Raw genomic sequence first — 23,927 nt, 5'->3', positions numbered from 1 at the left:
TCAGTGTCCGAGAATGTCCGGTTTAGATCATTTTCCCATTCTCTAATGTAGTATAGGGAATTAGGTTTGTCCATCAAACTGAGGTGTCTCGTAATATTAGCAATTATTTTTGTGGGGGATTTTGCCTGAGTTAGGAGTTTCTCGTACCGTGAGAGATCAGAAGTGGACCTTGGATGGGCAAGAAAAGTCCTAACTTGTGCTTTTAGATATTCATACTGCATTGTATGTAGTTAGTTTATGGATAACTTGGTAGATAGTTCAGATTTACTTAGAAATACCCCGGTATCATCTAATAATTCATCCAGTCTTACTTTACACTCAGACAACTGCCGGGGTAAGGTTTGTGAAGCTACTCTGTCTCTATGTAGGCAGTCAGATACTGTTGTTAAGGGAGAGGGATATTCTAAGCAGTTTTGTCTGATCTTCGCATTGCGTAAGATTTGTAAAGTGTTTGTAAGCAGGGAGTAATCTCTATGAACATGAAGTTCATTTGGATCCGAAAAGACTCAAGAGACTTCTCAGAGGCTTATTGATCCGTTCTTCTTCCAGCAATATCCATTGCTTGTGTAGGGGTCTTCTTACCCAATCTAAAACTCTGCCCAGTTGTATAGCATTATATGTCCTCTGTATAGAGGGTAGATTCATTCCACCTTTATCATAAGGCAGCTGTAAAATCTTAAAGGCTAGCCTAGGTTTGAAGTTACCCCAGATATATCTGGAGTTTATTTTCCGGAATTGATCAAAAAACTCACGGGGGAGTTTAATAGGTAACGTCTGTAGGAGATAATTAATCTTAGGTACCACTAAAGAATTAAAAATGTTCCTCCTGCCCCACCATGAGATGAAATAGGGGACCAGGATTTTAGTATATCTGGTATACTTTTTAGTAGGGGGCGGTAGTTAGCAATAAATAGTTGTTCTAGATTGGGTGTGATATTAATTCCTAAAAACTTAATGTGATCTTTTGTCCACAGAAAAGGGGCAGTAGTTTGAAGTTTGCTTATGACTGTAGATTGTACATTAATACCCATTGCTTGGGATTTAGTAGAATTTATTTTATAATTTGAAATAGAGCTGAATGAGTCGAAGATCTGTAGAAGGATGGGAAATGCGCGCAGTGGGTTGGTGATTAACATAAGAAGGTCATCTGCATAAGCAGCTTGTTTTATTTCCATCTTTTTACATTTTAAACCAAATATGTCCGGTGATTGGTGAATACATTGGAGTAAGGGTTCTAGTGATAATATAAAAAGAATTTGTGATAGGGGACAACCCTGTCTTGTACCATTTTTTATATGGACCGACTGTGACAATGTGTCATTAACTCTTATTTGGGCACTAGGTGAAGCATACATTGTAAATATGGTGTTGATAAATGTGTCATGGAAGCCAAACATTGACAGGGTGCTCCGCAAAAATGGCCAAGACACCCTGTCAAAGGCCTTTTCTGCGTCCGTACTCAATAATACAAGTGGGGAGTTTCTCTTCTTAGCAAGAGATATGGCATTAATCACTTTAAAAGTATTATCTTTCCCTTCTCTATTAGGGACAAAGCCGCACTGGTCTGAATGAATGAGTGATTGTAATAGGGGTTTTATCCTAGAGGCTAATATTTTAGCGAATATTTTAACATCCAGGTTTAGCAGCGAGATGGGACGGTAATTAGAGCATAAGGTAGGGTCCTTATTGGGTTTGTGTATCAGTGATATATGCGCTGAAAGCGTTTGGGGTAAAAATGCTGATCCTTTGATAGGATGATTATAGGAATTCAATAGATAAGGTAGTAGAATCTTAGAAAATGTGTTGTAGTATAATAGAGGGAGGCCGTCAGGTCCGGGTGCTCTTCCTTTGGCCATGTTGTTTATGGATGTCAGTATTTCGGTTTTTGTGATTGGTTTACACAAAGATAGAGCCTGATCAGCCGAGAGAAAAAGAAGTTTGAGCTTTTCTAAAAAGGAGGTCGTAAGTTCCTCTTTTTTCTTTTTTGCTTCTTCTGTGTCAGAGATATTGATATTGTAAAGGTCAGAGTAGTAGGCGTGAAAAGCCTCCGCAATGCCAACATCATCCGAGGAAACAGAATTGTTTTGATGTTTAATGGCCATAATTCTAGATCTCCTTTTCCTCTGTTTTAACATGGCCAACATAAATTTTGTTGGTTTATTGCCATGAGCAAAACATTTCTGTCTTAGGGAGAGGTAGAATTTAGCAGACTGGGCGTTAAGTAAGTCTCTCAATTCTTCTCTCAACTTGATCAGTTCTTTTAGGTGTTTTGTGGACAGTGATTGTTTATGTATAGATTCTATTTGCTGTATTTTACTATTCAGAGATGTCATATATTCCTTCCTAGTTTTGTTTAGATGGGAAGTTATAGATATAAAGACCCCCCTGATAACCGATTTGTGAGATTCCTATAAAATATGGGGAGATATGTCTTCGACATTGTTTAAAAGGAAGTATTCTTTCAGGCTGGTCTCAACACGTTCTGTGATTATTGATTTGTCAAGAATTGTCTCGTTCAGCCTCCAATGGAATACTTTGGGGCGGCTGTCCGGGACTTTAAAAGACATGTACACTGGGAAATGGTCCGAATGGATCATAGAGCCGATGTTGACATCTATACAAAGGTGTAAGAGATCAGCCGGAAAGAGAATATAATCAATTCTGTGATAAGAATTGTGTGGAGCTGAATAAAATGTGTAATCTTTTGTGTCTGGGTGGAAGGTGCGTCAGATATCAACTAGGGAGTGTTTATGTATTAGTTTGTTAATAGTGGCCAATGTTTTAAAAGGCACCGTAGTTTTCCCCATGGAACAGTCAAGGGAAGGTTGAAGTGAGACATTAAAATCGCCTGCTAAGATAATCAGACCTTCTCTAAAAATCTAACTCATTCATGACTGTTTCATACCATTGCCTATGGGAAGAATTAGGGGCATAAATATTAGTCAGTGTGTAAAGTTGGGAGTCAATGTGTCCTTTTATAAAAACAAATCTACCTTTGGGATCTATTTTGGTTTTCACTAGGGAAAAGTTGGTATGTTTATGGATGCCGATGCTAGCACCCAATATGGTAGCGAATTCAGAAGTACTGTGAAACCATAGGTTATAAGGGGAATGTGTGAGATTCGGCGTCTTATGATGTTTAAAATGAGTTTCCTGTAGAAACACTATCTGTACTTTTTCCTTGTGAAAGTGTCTTAAAATTTGACTTTTTATTGGGGATCTTAGTCCTCTGACATTATATGTCACTACATGTAAATTTGCCATGTGATGAGTAAGAAGTGATCTTTGCAATAGCGATTCTTACCACAATGTCTGGTGATAAGGCATTAATTGGGCTGGCACGTCTGTATGGAAGTCTCCGAATCTAAATTGAGGAAGGATGTCTAGGAGGAAGAAAGGAACAACAACCATTAACTGGCAATTTTCAACATAAGGAACTAAAAAAAGGATAGTGTCACAAAATATCCTCAGTAGGACGTGAATGTAAGGGAGATCTTTTGTCTCCGGGAGAGACCAAAACTGGTCTGTACACCAGAATGCTATATTCCGATGTAGATAGAGGAAAAAATGGTAAAACATATAATAGATTAAATAAGTAATAAAGGAAAAATAGGTTTGTGAGAAGAAAAGGTATTAAGTATAAAGACTGAAAATTTATATTGAAAAAAGGAAAAGTATAAAGTTATTCAGAAGGAGAGGTAAAGAGTATATTGGACTTTCTCTCCACGATTGCGTCCGCTCCCTCCGCCCACACCTCGTCTGAAGTTCTAGATTGTAAACCTCTATGGAGGTAATGTTGCGGAGCTAGTGTGAATCAGAGAGGGAGCCAACACCATTGAGAAGAGCATATAAATAACTAAGAAAAAGAAGAAAAGGAGAGCAAAGTCTTCAAATTTACTATAATATCAATTCAAAAGAGAAGAGCAGGAATCTTCAGCCGTCTCCCTCCGATAAGATACGACGAGGTGTCAATTTGCTTTGTCTTTTCCTTTGTCTTGATGATTTCCCCATGCTGACCATTTCCTATGGAGTTGGAGGTGTGATTTCTGAGGGGATGCAGATGTCGGAGGTCATTGAGCAGTCAGGGACATCTAGGTTGTCAATGTCCATAATTTTCAGGGCTTCTTGAAGATCTCCATGTGTTTTGATAATCAATCTTCTTTCTTTCCATTTAAACAAAGAGTAATTCAGGAACCTGCAAATAATGTCCCTAAGTGGGTCAGTTGGTTTTGGCTTTGGTCTTAAAGCCCGGTGAGCTCTTTCAAGATTTATTGGGTCCTCGAGTTCTTCTCCTAACAAAGAGGAGCATATTTCTTGCACGACTTTGGAAACCGCTTCATTAGCAACTGACTCAGGGACACCTCTGAAGCGTATGTTATTGCGGCGTCCTCTGTTCTCTTGGTCCTCTATATGGTCATAGAGGTAGTTGATATGTTGCTGGTATGTGTAGAGTGCTTCTGAATTTGTTTTTGTATAGCTCACTAGTACCGATTGGGTGGTTTCCAGATTCTCAACTCTATGGCCCACTTGTTGCATTTTTTTTTTAGGTCAGCAAGTTCTTCCAATATAGGATTGACAGCTTTGGTGAGAGCTTGTGAAATAAAGGATCTAGAGATGATGTATCCATAGTGTCTTCAGGATCACTCTCATTATCTGCTTGAGAATGGGGCATTTTTGAAGCAGCTGATTTAGTGTTAGATGCGTTGATATTGGATTTTTTCATCATGTATTTGTCTAGACCAGATTGATGCGTAAGTGAGAGTTGGCGTTTTTTAGGTGGGTCTGGTCTAGAACCAGGATATCTTCCGATCTTCACCATAAGAATGTATTTAAATGGCCTCCGCAGGTATATTCTTCTTCTCACATAACCGTAATAAAAGTGTTTTAATATTAATATTTTAATATTAATTACAGCATTATTTCGACTGCGTATGTATCTCTATTACAGAGAATGGTGCATTTGAGCGTAATTAAGGTTCATCAAGCAGGTAAATGTCGCCACCTAGCTTATATTAGATGAAACACTGAGATTTCTCAATAAATTGTAGTAAATGCAGACACTTTCTGTTACAGTATTTGAAAATGTATAAAATATCTGACTCTGATGAACTTGTCTTCTTCTTAACTGCCCTGACTAGTGGCCATAGACTCAGAGTCTTGTTAAGTCAGCTTCTGCAATTATCGTTCAGAGACTGTTTAATAATGAGGCAGTCTATGGATAAGAAAATCTGCTGTGAGAGAAAAAAAATAATAATCGAAAAAAATAAAATAAATCGAATCACAGCATCCGAAAATATTTTAATTGGATACTATATTCGAGAGCAGGCTGCTCTCAACTTAAATCCAATGTGAAAATAATCGAATGGTTGTTATTATTGACGATCCGAAAATAAATTTAATCGGGTGTTCTTTTTCAAGATCCGAATATTTTCACCCTTGTTCGGCTATGTAGAAATAATCGGCTGACAACAGCGGTGCATCGAAAATATATTAAATCAAGCAAAATATTCGAGAGCCGGCGGATTGATCTATGTTAGACTACGGGATCCGTCTTTCCACTTAGCGATGATATCGGAGCCTCTGGGTCATAAACAAGGATCCTAAAGCAGTACCTTTTGTTAGACTTGTTTAGTACTGGTGTATCAAGGTGGTCCTCTGCTTTCTGCTCGAGGGCTCCAGACACTGTGGGATGATCTTGGTCTCTCTTTACCGGCCACAGCTCCCGGCCGGATCTTCTTTCGCCGGGTTTAGCCGGATTTCTGCTTCAGGGGAGAGTAAAAACTCTCAAAAATATGTTTCAGCCAAAATAAAAGGCCGGTAGGTCTAACGCTGGTGCTGTTGGGGTATCACAAAGCTAGGGAGCCGCCGGGGTACGTTCCCTGCTTCCCCACTGATCTCCTGATGGCTCCGGTTAGATGTTAAAATCGAGGCCGTTGCTTCAGCCAGGCATGTAGGCCGCACGGTCTTTCAAACCTAATAAATTAGGTATTTTTCGAATCCGGCTGGCGTCCTGAATCTTATTCTGCAGTTTTGGCGATTGTTAATTCAGATTTTGCTAAGTTATAAGGCTTTAAACACGGACTGCATGCAGAGCTCACACAAACTGCTTCCTCTCAGCTCTGCAGCTCGACTGAGGCCAGACTTAAAACTATCACAAACATTCAAATTCCTGAGACCCCAAACCAACTGCAGACTTTCCTAGGTCTCGTGTCATATTGCAGACCTTGGATCCAATATGCTAGCATCCTCATGCAGACATTATATGACTGTATTTCATGTGATGCATCTAAACCCTTTACTCTCACACCTGAAGCGCGCCAGTCATTTTGTGAACTAAAAAAGGTCATATCAGCTGCTCCTGCACTAGGTATTCCTAATTACAGCCTGCCCTTTAAATTGTACATTATGGAGAAGAAGGGCCACACCACTGGAGTCCTCACCCAAGCACATGGTGGCCGAAATCGCCCTATAGGATACTATTCCAAAAGATTAGACCCTGTGGCTCGAGCTGCTCCTTCTTGTGTCAAGGCTGTCCATGCAGCTAGCCTGCTCCTTGACACTACATCTGATATTGTGTTAGGTCATCCACATGATATATCTGCCATATTGCAACAAACACAACCAAAACATCTTACAACTCAGCGTCACCTTAGACTCCAGTGCAGCCTCCTGCTCCCAGATAATATTACAATCCAAAGGTGTCATATCATAAATCCCGCAGCCCTACTTCCTCTTCCAAGGGGGGAGTGGGATGAATCAGAGGAAAAAGAACTGGATTTTATAGACATGCAAGCGGAAGAGGACTTACAAGAAGAAGAACTCTGGACAGCAAGGAACTCATCCTATGAAAACACGGAACATGACTGTCTAGAACTGATGGAAGCTGAAGTAGGGACTCCGCCCAATATCAGTGAAACTCCACTGACAAATCCACAGTGGATCCTATTTGTGGACGGCTCCAGGTATGCCGATGACAAAGGAAGGTTTTATACTGGTATGGCAGTCACCAGTGAATTTGAAGTCCTATGTGCCAAGAAACTGAGCCCACATCAATCGGCTCAGGAGGCTGAACTGCTGGCTCTAGCAGAAGCATGTACTATGGCTAAAGAATCCACAGCCAACATCTATACTGACTCAAGATACACCCATGGAGTGGTCCATGACTTTGGAGCCATATGGAAGGCACGTGACTTTCTAACAGCTGCTGGAACCCCCATAAAAAATGCTGTGGCAGTATCAGCCCTTATGGCAGCCGTATTGCTGCCAGTTCAGGTGGCAGTTGTAAAAATAAAGGCTCATGCAAAGGCAGACACCCCAGAAGCTAGGGGAAACGCCCTAGCTGATCAGGCTGCAAAAAAGGCAGCTATACAAGGAGAAGAAGATGTGACATTGCCCTCCCCAGTGATGTCGGTCACTGAAGAATCCACTGAAGAACTTGTTACGTGGGACCTGCTGAAGAAAATGCAGGAACAGGCCACCCCAGGTGAAAAAGGGACTTGGATGAAAAAAACTGCTATAAAGGAAGAAAACGGACTATGGACTCAAGGGAAAAGAGTGTGCCTTCCCAGAAGTCTATACCTCATGGTAGCGAGTTTGGCTCATGGCCCTACTCATGTGTCTAAAACCATAATGAAAGAACTGATTAATGAAATCTGGGTAGCACCAGGAATTACCCCAGTTTTGGTTAGAACATGCCAATCTTGCCTGATCTGTGCACAATGTAATCCAGGAAGAACAAAGCCCACACCAACTAAATGTCTCCCCAAGGCCCAGTACCCATTCCAGCGAATTCAAATTTACTATATCCAGATGCCAATGTGTCAAGGGTTTCAATATGTGCTAGTAGTGGTAGACTTGTTCTCTGGGTGGCCAGAAGCCTACCCCGTCCGAAATCAGACAGCTATAAAAACTGCAAAAAAACTAATGCAGGAAACTGTTTGTAGGTTTCGGAGTACCTGAGTTCATTGAGAGTGATCAGGGCCCAGCATTCACTGCTAGCTTAACCCAGGAAGTTTGGAAGATGATAGGGTCACCTTTAGCCTATCACACACCCTACAGACCACAATCGAGCGGAAAAGTGGAACGCTTAAATGGGATACTGAAATCTAAACTATTGAAAATCACCAGGGAGACAGGACTCCTTTGGATACATTGTTTGCCTATTGTGCTCTTTTCTGTCAGGCACACCCCAAAACCTCCACATAAACTCACACCACATGAGATTCTGTTTGGATCAGGGCCTCGTCTTGGACGATACTTCCCACAACAAATACAAATGCATTATGAGTCAGTTGCAAAATATGTAATAACCTTATGTAAACAATTGTCTAACATACATGCGTCAGTATTCTCTTCTATTCCAGATCCCAACGATTTGAATGACTCTCACACATTGAAACTAGGTGAATGGGTGGTGGTGAGGAAGCACGTGAGGTCTACCCTTGAACCTAGATTTGAAGGTCCATACCTGATCCTGCTCACAACACCCACCTCAGTGAAATTGGAGGGAAAACCTACCTGGATACACGCATCCCATTGCAAATGAGTCAAAATCTCGGGAGAAGAAGATCACTGACCAGACCATCATGATCATGTATATCCTTTTATGTCGTATTGCTGTATTGATTCTACTTCTACTCCAATCGTCTGTAACTCAGTCTAAAACAGTGATGGTCCATGGAGTCCAGACAGCCATTACACAAGAACAGGAAGATTCACAGGTCAACACTATATTTTGGTATAACTCCTCAGCTGTCTATGTGACGGTATTTAAGTTTGACTACTGTAACATAGTAAAGCCCTGTCCAACCCCAGGATGGCAATGTAATGCTTATGCGGATGGCTCTACAAAAGCCCAAGCAATATACATATGTGTAACAAATGATGATTATTGGGGAAAGAATTGTGCATATTGGGGCTCTGTTGGCTGGACCACAGGCCCTGACTGGGGATATAAACCCACAAGTGCACTAGATCGAGTGGATAAAAATGGTAAACCACAAAGTCATAATGCCTCTCCATATTTTGCCTGCGGATGTAGTTAAGGCAGGATTTGAATCCCTTATTCCCTTAGTGACCATTTACAAGAATGTGGATCAATTACATTTACTATAATCAGCAGCGGTTTTTAAACTACACTAGATATGCTATAAAAGGCGTAGCTGAACAAATCGAGGCTACCTCCCAGATGACGTTCCAAAACAGGATTGCTCTAGATATGGTTTTAGCAGAAAAGGGGGGGGGGTGTAAAATGATCCCAAAAACTAGTGTATGTTGTATTTATATCCCAGATGACACCGGTCCCAATGGTAAAGTTACTCTAGCCATTAAAAATCTTGACGATCTAGCAGATGAAATGAAAAGAAATTCAGGGGTCTCAGATCCCTGGGACCGGTACTTTTGATGGATGACTGAGTGGCAGAAAATGCTGGCTCAGATAGGGGTGACTATTGAATTTGAGTCTTTCTTTTGATAATCAACTTAATTAGAGAAGTTTATTGCATCATCAAGAGAGAATACCACACTTTGTTATATTCTGGACTACATAAATCCTGTGCTGGATTTTTGGATAATAGGAAACCTTTTGGGATTTTACTGTGTCCACATATTGGTTCAATGACCTTATTTCCCAGCTCTGTCTTAATTGTTTTTGTAGAAGTTTTTCCAATTCTCTAAATATCTCAGACATTGTTCTGTCACTTGACACATCATCCACCATTTTTTTGGATTCTGCAAAAATAAAGGTTTCAACCTTCAAAGGTTTATTCTCTGCATGGTTCCATAGTGAACAAGACGGGGAGCTCTGCTCTATTTGGGTGATTAATTATATTAGATCAAATAAAGAAGTATAGGGGCTCACCCCCCCTGATGCTATAGATATGGTGCTCTTATCAAGTAGACTCAACCTATCAATTGTAATTAAATAAAAAATTATTGCGACAGGCACTCTTCATCTGAGACCATCCAGAGAATATATAGCGGTCGGTAACAGCCGCTACACCATGGCATCCCATGTGGCGGTCAGTACCTAGGTATCACAGTTCACAATACCTCTATTCCCGGCTGCCTTATATGTAATCCCTGAGGATGGTGCTTAGCTTTCCGCGTGGTTCTGTAACTCGGAGCTCAGCGCCCCACGTGTTCCTATACGCCGGCTTCAGATACCTCGGTCCTGTAGCTTCCTAGGGGATTGTGGGAGGAGGGCTGAATATTCGGTAAAGCGCTTCTCTTGTCTTTTAGTAGAACGATGTTTTAGTATACACTGCGTGCAGAATTATTAGGCAAATGAGTATTTTGACCACATCATCCTCTTTATGCATGTTGTCTTACTCCAAGCTGTATAGGCTCGAAAGCCTACTACCAATTAAGCATATTAGGTGATGTGCATCTCTGTAATGAGAAGGGGTGTGGTCTTATGACATCAACACCCTATATTAGGTGTGCATAATTATTAGGCAACTTCCTTTCCTTTGGCAAAATGGGTCAAAAGAAGGACTTGACAGGCTCAGAAAAGTCAAAAATAGTGAGATATCTTGCAGAGGGATGCAGCACTCTTAAAATTGCAAAGCTTCTGAAGCGTTATCATCGAACAATCAAGCGTTTCATTCAAAATAGTCAACAGGGTCGCAAGAAGCGTGTGGAAAAACCAAGGCGCAAAAATAACTGCCCATGAACTGAGAAAAGTCAAGCGTGCAGCTGCCAAGATGCCACTTGCCACCAGTTTGGCCATATTACAGAGCTGCAACATCACTGGAGTGCCCAAAAGCACAAGGTGTGCAATACTCAGAGACATGGCCAAGGTAAGAAATTCTGAAAGACGACCACCACTGAACAAGACACACAAGCTGAAACGTCAAGATTGGGCCAAGAAATATCTCAAGACTGATTTTTCTAAGGTTTTATGGACTGATGAAATGAGAGTGAGTCTTGATGGGCCAGATGGATGGGCCCGTGGCTGGATTGGTAAAGGGCAGAGAGCTCCAGTCCGACTCAGACGCCAGCAAGTTGGAGGTGGAGTACTGGTTTGGGCTGGTATCATCAAAGATGAGCTTGTGGGGCCTTTTCGGGTTGAGGATGGAGTCAAGCTCAACTCCCAGTCCTACTGCCAGTTTCTGGAAGACACCTTCTTCAAGCAGTGGTACAGGAAGAAGTCTGCATCCTTCAAGAAAAACATGATTTTCATGCAGGACAATGCTCCATCACACGCGTCCAAGTACTCCACAGCGTGGCTGGCAAGAAAGGGTATAAAAGAAGAAAATCTAATGACATGGCCTCCTTGTTCACCTGATCTGAACCCCATTGAGAACCTGTGGTCCATCATCAAATGTGAGATTTACAAGGAGGGAAAACAGTACACCTCTCTGAACAGTGTCTGGGAGGCTGTGGTTGCTGCTGCACGCAATGTTGATGGTGAACAGATCAAAACACTGACAGAATCCATGGATGGCAGGCTTTTGAGTGTCCTTGCAAAGAAAGGTGGCTATATTGGTCACTGATTTGTTTTTGTTTTGTTTTTGAATGTCAGAAATGTATATTTGTGAATGTTGAGATGTTATATTGGTTTCACTGGTAAAAATAAATAATTGAAATGGGTATATATTTGTTTTTTGTTAAGTTGCCTAATAATTATGCACAGTAATAGTCACCTGCACACACAGATATCCCCCTAAAATAGCTAAAACTAAAAACAAACTAAAAACTACTTCCAAAAATATTCAGCTTTGATATTAATGATTTTTTTGGGTTCATTGAGAACATGGTTGTTGTTCAATAATAAAATTAATCCTCAAAAATACAACTTGCTTAATAATTCTGCACTCCCTGTATATCCATGGACATTTGAAGTGGGTCTTAAAGTATACAAGTATATTTCTCAAACCAGACGCGTTTCGGAGAATTAACTTACTCCTTCTTCAGTGGCTGCCTGTTTTACCACATCTTACTCACTTTTATAGTCATCTAATTGGTCATCACGAAGATCCAAACTGGAGTTGTTACTTTACTCTTTTTCATAGCAAATTAGTTTCTCCTCATTATCAAAACATAATCTAATGCTTGGTTTGTTTGTTTTTTATACATATTCCAATATTTTTCTTCTTCATTCATACGATATTGTCTTAATCCCAAGGAACACAGTTGAGTTTTTATTGTGTTTTTAATGCATTTTTTTTATGTATTAGTGCGTTTTTTTGCAGACAATTGTTGTTTATCCTTAATTAGAACTCCCATACTTATTTTTTGTTTTTTAGCACTTGTACAAACATATAAATAAAAATATTTTAACTCCTTCCCGACGAGTCTTTAAAGATAGCGCCCGCTCCTGCCCGCTGAGGGTGCTATAGCCGCGGACATTTAACCCCTTAGATGCCGTGATCAATCCTGACCATGGCATCTGAGCGTGCTGAAAACCGAAAGTGCGCACTTTCTGTTGTGCTCCGGATCCTTCGTGTGGCGATCGGAGGAGCCGGAGCGTCTGTGCAGCAGCCCCTGTCTTTGTGAATGACAGGAGGTTGCTGCATAGTATTTCCTATGGAGCCCTTGCCTGTAATAGGGCTCCATAAGAAAGTAGTAAAATCATCATAGATTCCAATGCAAGTGCATAGGAGTCTATGATAATAGCAATCTAAAAGAAAGTGTAAAAAAAAAGTTACAAAAATAAATAAAAAAACATTAAAATTTATATCACCCCCTTTCCCAAAAAAAAAATAAATATATATATATACACAACATGGGTGTCGCAATGTGCGAAAATGCCCATAGTATAAAAATGTAAAAATATATTCCCCATATGGCAAAATGGAAAAAAGCGTCTAAACGGCCGATTCACCGTTTTTGGTCGCTTCATTTTCTACAAATATTAAATAAAAAGAGATCAAAAGGTCATACACACCCAAAAAATAGATTTTTTTTTCCGACTTTTTTTTTTTATCACTATCAAAACGCAGGAAAAATTATACATATATAAGGTATCACTGTATTTATACTGACCTGTAGTAAATGGACAGTTTTATTGTACATCGTAAATAGTTTAATTGCACTGTTCAGACCCTGTTCATACACCACGGGCAGTTGAGTGGTAGGACCCCATGCATGCTGAGACACCGTGACGTGGTGCATGAGGGGCTCCGATATGTTCCTGACTGGAAGATATTGGCAAAGTTCTCAGCTTTTAACATCGGCCTGAGGAATTAGTTAGTATTGTCAGTTGTGTATTATTTTGGTGCATTTTTTTCAGTGAATTGTGTATGTATATTTTTTCATCTGCACTTTTTGTGTAAGATGTCCTTGTGGTGCATGCGGTCCGCACCGGCATCCTCCATTGTATGCATTTTTTGCTGGGGATTGCCGTTGTCTGCGGGCCGCATGCAGAGGAATTGCTCCCCCGGTTATAGACGTGCTCTGGGTTTGGAGCATTTTCACCCGTTTAGGCCACTTTTTTCGGTGAGTTTTTACATCGTTAATAAGAAACCTGTAAAACTCTGGTGGAATTGCTTTTTTGTGCAATTTCACCCCATTTGGAATTTTTGTTCCTGCTTCCCACTACATCATATGCAATATTAAATGGTGGCGCTGGAAAGTACAACTTTTCTCGCAGAAATCAAGCCCTAATATGCCTATGTGAATAGAAAGCGCAAAGGGAGCGCAAAACGGAAATACAAAAAAATAAAAAAACTCTAGGGCTGAAAGGGTTAAAATATGTTAAACAAATATGCTCCTAAGAAATATAAAAGAAGGACTTAGGTTCATACAATGGGTTCTTAGATTCTTTTCTTCACTCATACATTATTGTCCCAATCTCAAAAAACACAGCTGCGTTTTCATTACACCTTTGGTCCGTTTTTCATATATTGATGTGTTTTCCTTGTGGACAATAATTATTTGTCCCCAACTAATATTCTCTGTTTATCAACATCCATACAGACACATGGACCAAAGTACACCGAAATAGCAAAGAAGAACCTAGATGACCATGGTAAAAATGAATATTTCCCTTCTATTCTTATGTATCTTGTTTCTATTTTCTTCATTCTTATATTTTTTTCTTCTAAGGAATTGGAGGTTGAAAGTCTTAAGGCTAATTGAGTCGCATGGGGGCCTCCTACCAAGGGGAGATCGGAGTGCTGGTAACACAGCCTGACTCCGATTTCCCGTCATCGAGGGGCACCCACCCTAAATTCTACAAGAAGCCGAACAGTTCTAATTCAGCATTGAGAACTCCTGGTAAGAGTGTGTTAAAATAAAAAATTCCTTCTTGATTCCAAACGTGTCATTCTGGTGATATGGTCTCCACCTCTCCAATGTCTTTCTACTTTCTCAAACGTTGCAAAGGATAAACCTTTAGGGTCTTGGTTGTGGTATTGTCTAAAATGGTTTGATAGGGGGTGTTTCTCGTATTCCATTTTTTATATTCATTAGATGTTCTGCTATCTATTTTTTAAGAGTTATTTTAGTCCTCCCTATATACTGTTTAACACATGGACATTGGATAATGTATAAAACATTAGTGGAACTACAAGTTAGGAATTCCCTAATTTCATATGTAAAGGGATTTTGTGTAGAACTTATCTTCTCTGTCTTTCTTGGGAAAGTCACAGTTTTGCAGTTACTACATTTCTCCCATGTATAAAACCCAATGGCGTAGGGATCGCCATAGCAGCCATAGCAATGGCTATGGGGCCCTACGCCACTGGGGGGCCCGGGCTGCCAGCTGAGGATTAAAAAAAATAAAAATTTGAGGGGCGGTGCCATAGGGGCCCCCGGCCCCCCCTTCACTGGTGGCAGCGGCAGCAGCAGTTCCGATCGGAGTCCCAGCAGTGCAATGCTGGGGGTCCAATCGGTTACCATGGCAGCCAGGACGCTACTGAAGTCCTGGCTGCCATGGCCAGTTACTCTGCAGAATACTTACATGCGCTGTGGCCGCCGGGCGCTCCTCCTTTTTGAAACTCGGCACAGGTCTGTGCGGCGCATTGCTATAAGCATAAGCAATGCGCCGCACAGACCTGTGAGTTACAAGAAGAAGGAGCGCCCAGCGGCCACAGCGCATGTAAGTATTCTGCAGAGTAACTGGCTGTGGCGAAACCAACCTCGCCACTGGGTTTTGGAGGGGCCTGGCTGCTGGCCTCTTGCCCCAGGATTATGGGCCCTCTCATCAGCCAGGCCTCATTTGTTCACAAAGGACTCGAACTAACTTGAACTCCTGGTCTAATTCGTGCCATTGTGAGATGTTAAATGTCTGTGTATTGAAAAGGGTTGTGACATTGTATGTTTAAATGGTGATTTCTGTCTGTTGTCCCCACATGTGTATTGGTGATTTCCCTCTGTCTTGAGAGATAATTGGATTACTCCTCGGGTGTCTCCAGACAGAGAGGAGGAAACCATGATGCATTGTGGGGATGTATTGTCTCTGTGTATCCTGAATTGCTACATATCTGTCCTGTGTCGCAGTCTCCCTTCTGGTCCCCTAGGGGCGTGAACGATTGGTTGCTGTACTTACATTGTATGTGTTGTAACATATTGATTGGTTGTATTTCAAAACCCTGTGGGCGGACCTGTATTTGCAACAACTGTAATAAAAACCAGGCTGGGTGTGCCAGCACCTCAGACCACTGCTTGACCCTCAACACGGAGCCTTGTCTCGTTATTGGGGGGATCCACTGTCTGCTGTTAGAGACTGATTGCCAGGAGTGTAAGCTGATTCCTGTTTGTCTGCTAGCAGCTATTCGTGAGGTTCCAGTTTGGAGTGCTATTTTGTATCCAGTTCGGGACTTTGGTGTTCTGCAGTAGCTGTGCCTGTCTCTCAGAAAGGGGCATATCCCCTAAACTGATTTTAACCCCTTGTCTGCTGAAACGGTCCGTTACACTGGCCATGGCAGCCAGGACTTCAGTAGCGTCCTGGCTGCCATGGTAACCGATTGGAGCCCCAGCATTACACTGCTGGGACTCCGATCGGAACTGCCGCTGCCACCAATGAAGGGGGGGGAAGACTCATTGCCCACCAATGATTTTTAATACTGGGAAGGGCAGGGGGAGGGCACACTGCCCATCAATAATTATCGGGGAGGGGGGCGCACTGCCCACTGCCCACCAATGATTTTTAATACTGCGAAGGGCACACTGCCCACCAATGATTACCGGGGCGGAAGGGGAGGGCACACTGCCCACCAATAATTTTTAATACTGGAAAGGGCGGGGGTAGGGCACACTGCCCACCAATCATTACCGGGGAGGGGGGGGCGCACTGCCGACTAATGATTTTTAATACTGGGAATGGCGGGGGGAGGGCACACTGCCCACCAATGATTACCGGGGAGGGGGGGGAGGGCACACTACCCACCAATGATTTTTAATACAAGGAAGGGCGGGGGGAGGGCACAATGCCCACCAATGATTACCGGGGAGGGCGCACTGGGGGCTGATGGAGAGGGTACAGGGGGCTGGTGAGAGGCACTAGGGGCCTAATGGAGAGGGTACTGGGGGCTGGTGAGAGGCACTGGGGGCTGATGGAGAGGCACTGGGGGCTGGGGAGAGGCACTGTGGGCTGATGGAGAGGCACTGGGGGCTGGTGAGAGGCACTGGGGGCCAATGGAGAGGCACTGGGGGCTGGTGAGAGGCACTGGGGGCTAATGGAGAGGCACTGGGGGCTGATAGAGAGGCACTGGGGGCTGGTGAGAGGCACTGGGGGCTGATGGAGAGGCACTAGGGGCTGTGAGAGGCACTGGGGGCTGGTGAGAGGCACTGGGGGCTGCAATTAGGCTACTGGGGAGTGCTGCTATAAGGCTACTGGGGGCTGCTATGAGGCTATTGGGAGCTGCTATGAGGCATGGGGCTCTGATCTGAGGTCTGATTGGGGGTCATTCATATTGGGGTCTGAGCTGAGGTGTTATCTGAGGTCTTATTGGGGTCTTATTACCATTGGGGATCTTATTGGGGATGGGGGTCTGATTGGTGGTCTGACCTGAGGTGTAATGAAAAATATTTCTGGAGCAGCTTGGAGAAAAAAGGCCTCACACTCCTTCGCTGAGGCCAAGCCTGTCAGCACCCCTGAGGCCCAGCCTGCAAAGCACCCCTGAGGCCAAGCCAGCCAGCACCCTTAAGGCCAAGCCTGTCAGCACCCCTGAGGCCAAGCTTGTCAGCACCCCTGAGGCCAAGCCTGTCAGCACCCCTGAGGCCAAGCCTGTCAGCACCCCTGAGGCCAAGCAAGCCAGCACCCCTGAGGCTAAGCCTGTCAGCACCCCTGAGTCTTCAGAACTGTAAGTAAATTATACATAAGGGAAGCTTATAATATGAAAGAGACAAATTATGTCAGAGCGGCTCGTCACCTACACATGTATCAGCACTAGATATATACCCCTTACTCTCCCTAATACCCAAACTACACAAGATACATATCCCTACCTTCTGTCTAATACACATACACACCCCACAATATGTTCTTTCACCTTCTTGTGTTACAGACCCCTGTACAATTTAACAATCTTCTTTAACACACAGACATTTAGATTCACACATTTCCTACACTGGCACAAAAGCGTTGGCGAGGTCCGAGAGGTATGTGGGGGTGGAAGATCCAGGGGGAAGGGGGGGGGGGGGTTGGCGGCCATACATTTTTTTTTGCTATGGGGCTCATTTCTAGCTACACCCCTGATAAAACCCCTTAAAATTAAGCCACTTATGTATAGAATGTTCTCTCCTTTTCTTTGGTTTGATTGGTGGTGCCACTTTCAGACCTAGGTTTGGGGCTTTCGTGTAAATTATCTGAGAAATAGTGGTAACTACAGGGCCTATGAGTTTATCCTTCAAAATAAAATGCCAATGTTGATTTATGATTTGTTTTACTTTTTTATATTGTGAATTAAAGGGCAAAATAATGCGAATGGTATCTTCTTCTTGGTTCTTATCTATCTTAGTGGTCGTTGTTGCAAAGAAGGATTGTCTATCTAATTCTCTCACCTGAGATAGAGATGCCTCAACAACACTTATCGGCTATTCTTTTGTTATGAACCGTTCTTTCATTATTTTAGCCTCTTTCTCAAACTGTTCATTTCTGGTACTTCTCCGTTTTATATGGCGGAACTGTCCCGTCAGTATATTGAGAAGTCATTTTGGTAAGTGTCATGCCCTGTTCAGGCTATGTGCGGAGGTCTGCCAGATTAGCAGCACATGTCTAGCCTTTTGTTTTGTTTTGGAGTCAAGCTAGATCCGCCCCCCTTCAGGTGCACTGGGTGGGGTCGTTGGTTTCAGTTTAAATCACACCCATTCCCAGTGTTCCCTGTGGGTTATAGCTTCTGTCTGGCTCTGTGTATGCAAGGAAGGAAGGATTGGCTGTTCCTGCTCAGAAAGATAAGTTGGTTTTTTGTTCTCTTGTAGTTTGCTGTCTAGGCTGTTACAGACACGCCTGCCCCTCCAGGTTCTGAGGGAGCAGGCTGCCTCTATTCCCCTTTCAGCATCTTAGGGTTTTTAGGGTATTTTCATCCCAGGCACGAGGACACGTTATTCCCACCTTAAGGGTCTGAATGTGGGCATAGCAGAATAGGGAGAGCTGGTAGGGATTTGCCAGGAGGTGACCTTGTTCCCCAGCTTCTCGCCTAGAAACTTCTTTGTTCATCTTTCTGTGTATCTTAGATTAGCATAACTGGGGGCAAACGCGGTACCCATGGCAGTTCCTCTAATTTGGATTAAGTACTGTAGGCTGATTCAAAATAAAAATAATTGTGGGTTAATATATATTGTTGCAAAAAAAGAGCAGAAAAGATGTGTCTCTCACCAGAAATACTCTTTGCAGCTTTATTCACATATAAAACTCAGTGTCATGCGGACACAACACAGCTAAAGGGCAACAGTCGTTTCACGCTTGTTGCACTTTCACAAGCCATCAGTGACTGAATCGGCGTGGCTCATAAATACTCCCACACCTAAGTCACTGATTGAATGACACATGCGTTAAAACCATCAAACATAGATAAGCTAAAAAACACAATCAACTACTAACATTATAACCATAGCGCTAGTTTTTATAATCCAGGCTGCTTCTTTCTGGAGTAAAGCATGACCTCTATCAATACCCTATACTAGAGGCTGGACAACTTCAATCCCTGCACATTTTAAAACATCTTCATTTCCTCCATGTGCTTCATGTGCGTGATTAAACAATCTGGTGGCCCCCATTCTTGTCTCAATAGATCTCCTGTGTTCTCTGAATCTGCTGTACAAACATCTGATAATCTTACCAATGTAAAACCTTCCACATGGGCAAAAAATTGCATGAACTACGAATTGCGTTTTACAAGAAATAAATTGGTTGACCTCGCATTCAGTACCTCCTGACCTAAAAAATCTCTTTCTATACATATATTTACACATGGAGCAATGACCATATGCAAAAGTGCCTATCAGAAAACTAAATTTGCTTAGGCACCTTCAGGGTTTCAAAAGTAGTCATAAAGCTGAACTAGAGGGTGAGACACCATGCACGGCGGGACCTATAGGTTTTAGAGTTAACAAAGAGAGTGACTGTATGGATAAATAGATTGTTGACACTTTATTGGAGATACAGGGGTGTGAATTGCAACAACAAGAGGGAGATAATAATGATACTTTTTTTTTTAAAGGTGTTCGATCCACTTTCTCCCCACCCTTGCCGGCTGGTGGTAGTCTGGATTTATTCCAAAAACAAGTGTTAAAAGAGGTCAAGGCTTTGGCATATCCCTCTACAAAAAGTGATTTAAATGCCAAAGAAAAGAGAGCCCTACAGTGGCTGAGTAAGCGGAGTGACCTGACTATCAAACTGGCCGAAAAGGGTGGGAACATCATGGTTATGTATACCACTTCGTATGTGAAAGAAGCAGAAGGTCAACTGAAAAATTAAGATGTATATGCCCCCCTGAAAGTTGATCCTACACATACATATCAGAAACAACTAAGGTCCCTTTTGTGGAAATTCTTTGACAAGGGAGTTTTCTCTACAGCCACTTCGGAGACCTGTCAGACCTGTGTGGTATTGCATACCAAAAGTGCATAAGTCACTGGTGGACCCACCTGTGAACCCCATTTTTAAGGGAATTGGCTCAGTTACTGAGCCCCTATCCCAGTATATTGACTGGCTTTTACGCCTTTTTTTAAAGGGAAATCCCTCATTTTTGAGGGACACCGGTGACTTTTTGGATGCAATCAAAGAACTGGGATGGCAAGATGGTTATGCATTAGCATCGATCGATGTTAGTGTTGAGTAGAGGTGGGACGAATCCAATATTTTTAAAATCCGAATCCGGAAAGGTTCTCAAATCTCTCTAATCTTTCGAATCTGGAATCCTACGAATCCTGTACATAAGAATTGTGTGAACGGTGTAAGAAACGAAGTGATCCAAACTCAATATTCTTTTAATATGAAAAAATAAAGAGTCCTTACTTTTTTTACAAAGTATTCGTATTTGGATTCGAAAAAAATTGGAAATACAGGGTAATACAGCGCACTTACTTCTTACATCCAGTGACGTCTCTTTGATGTAGTTGTTCTCTTTCCTCATCTTCTCTTTCAGACCTTCAGATCATAGAAACATAGAATGTGTCGGCAGATAAGAACCATTTGGCCCATCTAGTCTGCCCCATATACTGAATACTATGGATAGCCCCTGGCCCTATCTTATATAAAGGATGGCCTTATGCCTATCCCATGCATGCTTAAACTCCTTCACTGTATTTGCAGCTTCTGCAGGAAGGCTATTCCATGCATCCACTACTCTCTCAGTAAAGTAATACTTCCTGATATTACTTTTAGACCTTTGCCCCTCTAATTTAAAACTATGTCCTCTTGTAGCAGTTTTTCTTCTTTTAAACATTCTCTCCTCTTTTACCTTGTTGATTCCCTTTATGTGTTTAAAAGTTTCTATCATATCCCCTCTGTCTCGTCTTTCTTCCAAGCTATACATGTTAAGGTCCTTTAATCTTTCCTGGTAAGTTTTATCTTGCAATCCATGTACTAGTTTAGTAGCTCTTCTCTGAACTCTTTCCAAATTATCGATATCCTTCTGGAGATATGGTCTCCAGTACTGAGCACAATACTCCAGATGAGGTCTCACTAGTGCTCTGTAGAGCGACATGAGCGCCTCCCTCTGTCTACTAGTAATTCCTCTCCCTATACACCCAAGCATTCTGCTAGCATTTCCTGCTGCTCTATGACATTGTCTGCCTACCTTTAAGTCTTCTGAAATAATGACCCCTAAATCCCTTTCCTCAGATACTGAGGTTAGGACTGTATCACTGATTTTATATTCTGCTCTTGGGTTTTTACACCCCAGGTGCATTATCTTGCACTGATCCACATTAAAGGGGTATTCTCATCTTAATGATCACTGTTAAATCTGTTAATGATTTAACAGTGATCATTTTTCTAAATATATTTAATTAACAAATTCCCACCCCATAGAAGTAAATAAACATATACTTACCTGACTGTTGTCTTCCGTCTCCCCTGGTTACGGCCACCGCTCCTCTCAGGAATCGCAGTGGCCGTGCGTGCGCAGACGACTTCTTCTCTTCTCCCGGCCGGCCGCACGCTGTACTGAACGCGCACGCTGAGGCCGCACATGCGCTAGGGTGATTTCTTCCTGGCCAGTATAGTATACTAGCCAGGAAGAAGTCACCAGGGCGCATGCACAGCCTCGGCGTGCACGTTCAGTACAGCGCGCGGCGCGGCCGGGGGAAGACTTCAATCAAGATGGAGCCCGCCCCCTGCCGAGTGCCAAAACCAGGAAGTGGACAGCGCGCCGGGAGCAGGTAAGTATCAAATAGCGTGTTGAGAATACCCCTTTAAATTTTAGTTGCCAGATTTTTGACCATTCCTCTAGTTTTCCTAAATCCTTTTCCATTTTGTGTATCCCTCCAGGAACATCAACCCTGTTACAAATATTTGTGTCATCAGCAAAAAGACACACCTTACCATCAAGGCCTTCTGCAATTTCGCTGATAAAGATATTAAACAATATGGGTCCTAGAACAGATCCCTGAGGTACCCCACTGGTAACAAGACCATGGTCTGAATATACTCCATTGACTACAACCCTCTGTTGTCTGTCCCTCAGCCACTGCCTAATCCATGAGACATTCCATACCAGCTGTCATCTGACTGAGAGCCAGTAAGCCTCAAAGTTACTTCAGATCTGTTAGATGTTAGACCTGCACACCTAGATCGATATCATTAGGGAGACAAAATGTTTTCTGATTGTCCTAACATAATATTCAATAACTTTACTATACAGTTTTGTCATGTAAAAACTAATTTTCATAAACATGGGAATATGGGAAAAACATGCAAATGAGCAAAATCTGCCTTGTTTTTCAGCTGAAAAACCATTTGCATGGAAAATTTGCGATCTAAACTACTCATGAACAGCGCCATCTATTGGTTTAATAGTCTTATGACAAGAGTAATATTCTTAGAATCACAATAGATCCAAAAGACTTGTGATAGGAGCACTCAAAAAAAAAAAAAATATCTCAATCAAAACAAAACGAGTGAGTCAATGTCCAAAATAAACAAAACAATTTTTTATTAATCATGATTGAAAACTATGTCAAATTACAGCATGATGGTAAGAAATCCAAATCTGAAGCACTACCAGATCCATAAACAATACCTAACACTGATATGGACTGAATAAACAAACATCCATACCAAAGCCTAAAAATTCATGTGTATAAACCTGAGTAAATTCTTGACTAGTAGTTGTATGTAAGAACTCTGTCACTGGGGCCAACTACCTAAAATATAACTTTTAATCAAATATAGCTAAAAAATACACATATGTGTCCCTCACGTGGGGACTGATAGACATACAGAAAACACACACAGACAGAAAAAGCCAATAAAAGGACCAGGTGGGGAAGGCTAGGTGTGATGGTATGGCAGGGCCAGAAACACATGGGTCACTAGGTATGTCCCTGTGATGTCCCTGTGCTTATCTCAGCCCAGAGATGCACCCTGATGGTGGGAACACTCCATCCCCGTGCCTAACTTACCTGTCCTTATATTGCCCTTACCTCAAAACGACCCATATGGATGTCTGGGTCCTGAAATTGCTACTATACAAAAAATATAGCGTCCTATCTGAAGATCCAGGAGGATACCTGGGTCAATCAAGGGCAGAGTCACAATTTACATAGATAATATTAAATCAGTGCTCTAAGTCTCAGTCTCGACGCATTTCCCCTCAAAGATGTGGTTCATCAGGAGACCAATAAAAGTTTCATCAATAGACAAATAGTGTATAGACGAACAAGTCGCTGCCAGAATTCAGCGACTGCATACCACTGGTTTATCAATACAGCGACTGCATCACGATGATAGAGATAGGTCCGTGATCACAGTACACAAAAATAAAATGAAAAAACCAAGGTAACTGGAGCACCACCATGCAGCACTACACTGCTGGGATTAAGGCAATAAAGCTATCATAGCTATATGGAAAATACTGATAATAATAATGTACTTATCCGTTCGTGTAGATCCTCAGCAGGCAGTGAGCAGCAGCATGGGGTGCTCCAGGGGGCAAAAAAGATGAGGCTCCAAGTTGTAAACCAACCTTGTGACTATTTGTACCCTGGATAGAGCAGGCCCCCTCCAGCTTGCACCAATCATCATGCCCCCTTCTAGTCATGTGACCCATTAACTGGTGCTCCAGTATAAGGTCCTAGGACTAGGTGATACATCCAACTTAGCTCTACTAAATATGCAAATACGTGCCTGTATGATCGCATTCCTCCTACTTAGAGAAAAATACCTCAGATAAATGTACTGGGGTATGAGCGATCGTTGGTGGAACGCACGCCGAGATATAAAAAATGGCCGTGCGTTCCACCCCAGACTTCCGGTCGCGGTCCGCCCACCTCATCACTATACTGCCAGCCTCAACATCGGCGTTACACAGCAGCGT

Source organism: Bufo bufo, chromosome 1 (genome assembly GCF_905171765.1).
Source record: "Bufo bufo chromosome 1, aBufBuf1.1, whole genome shotgun sequence".
Lineage (NCBI taxonomy): Eukaryota > Metazoa > Chordata > Amphibia > Anura > Bufonidae > Bufo > Bufo bufo.
This window is presented reverse-complemented; position numbering follows the sequence as displayed.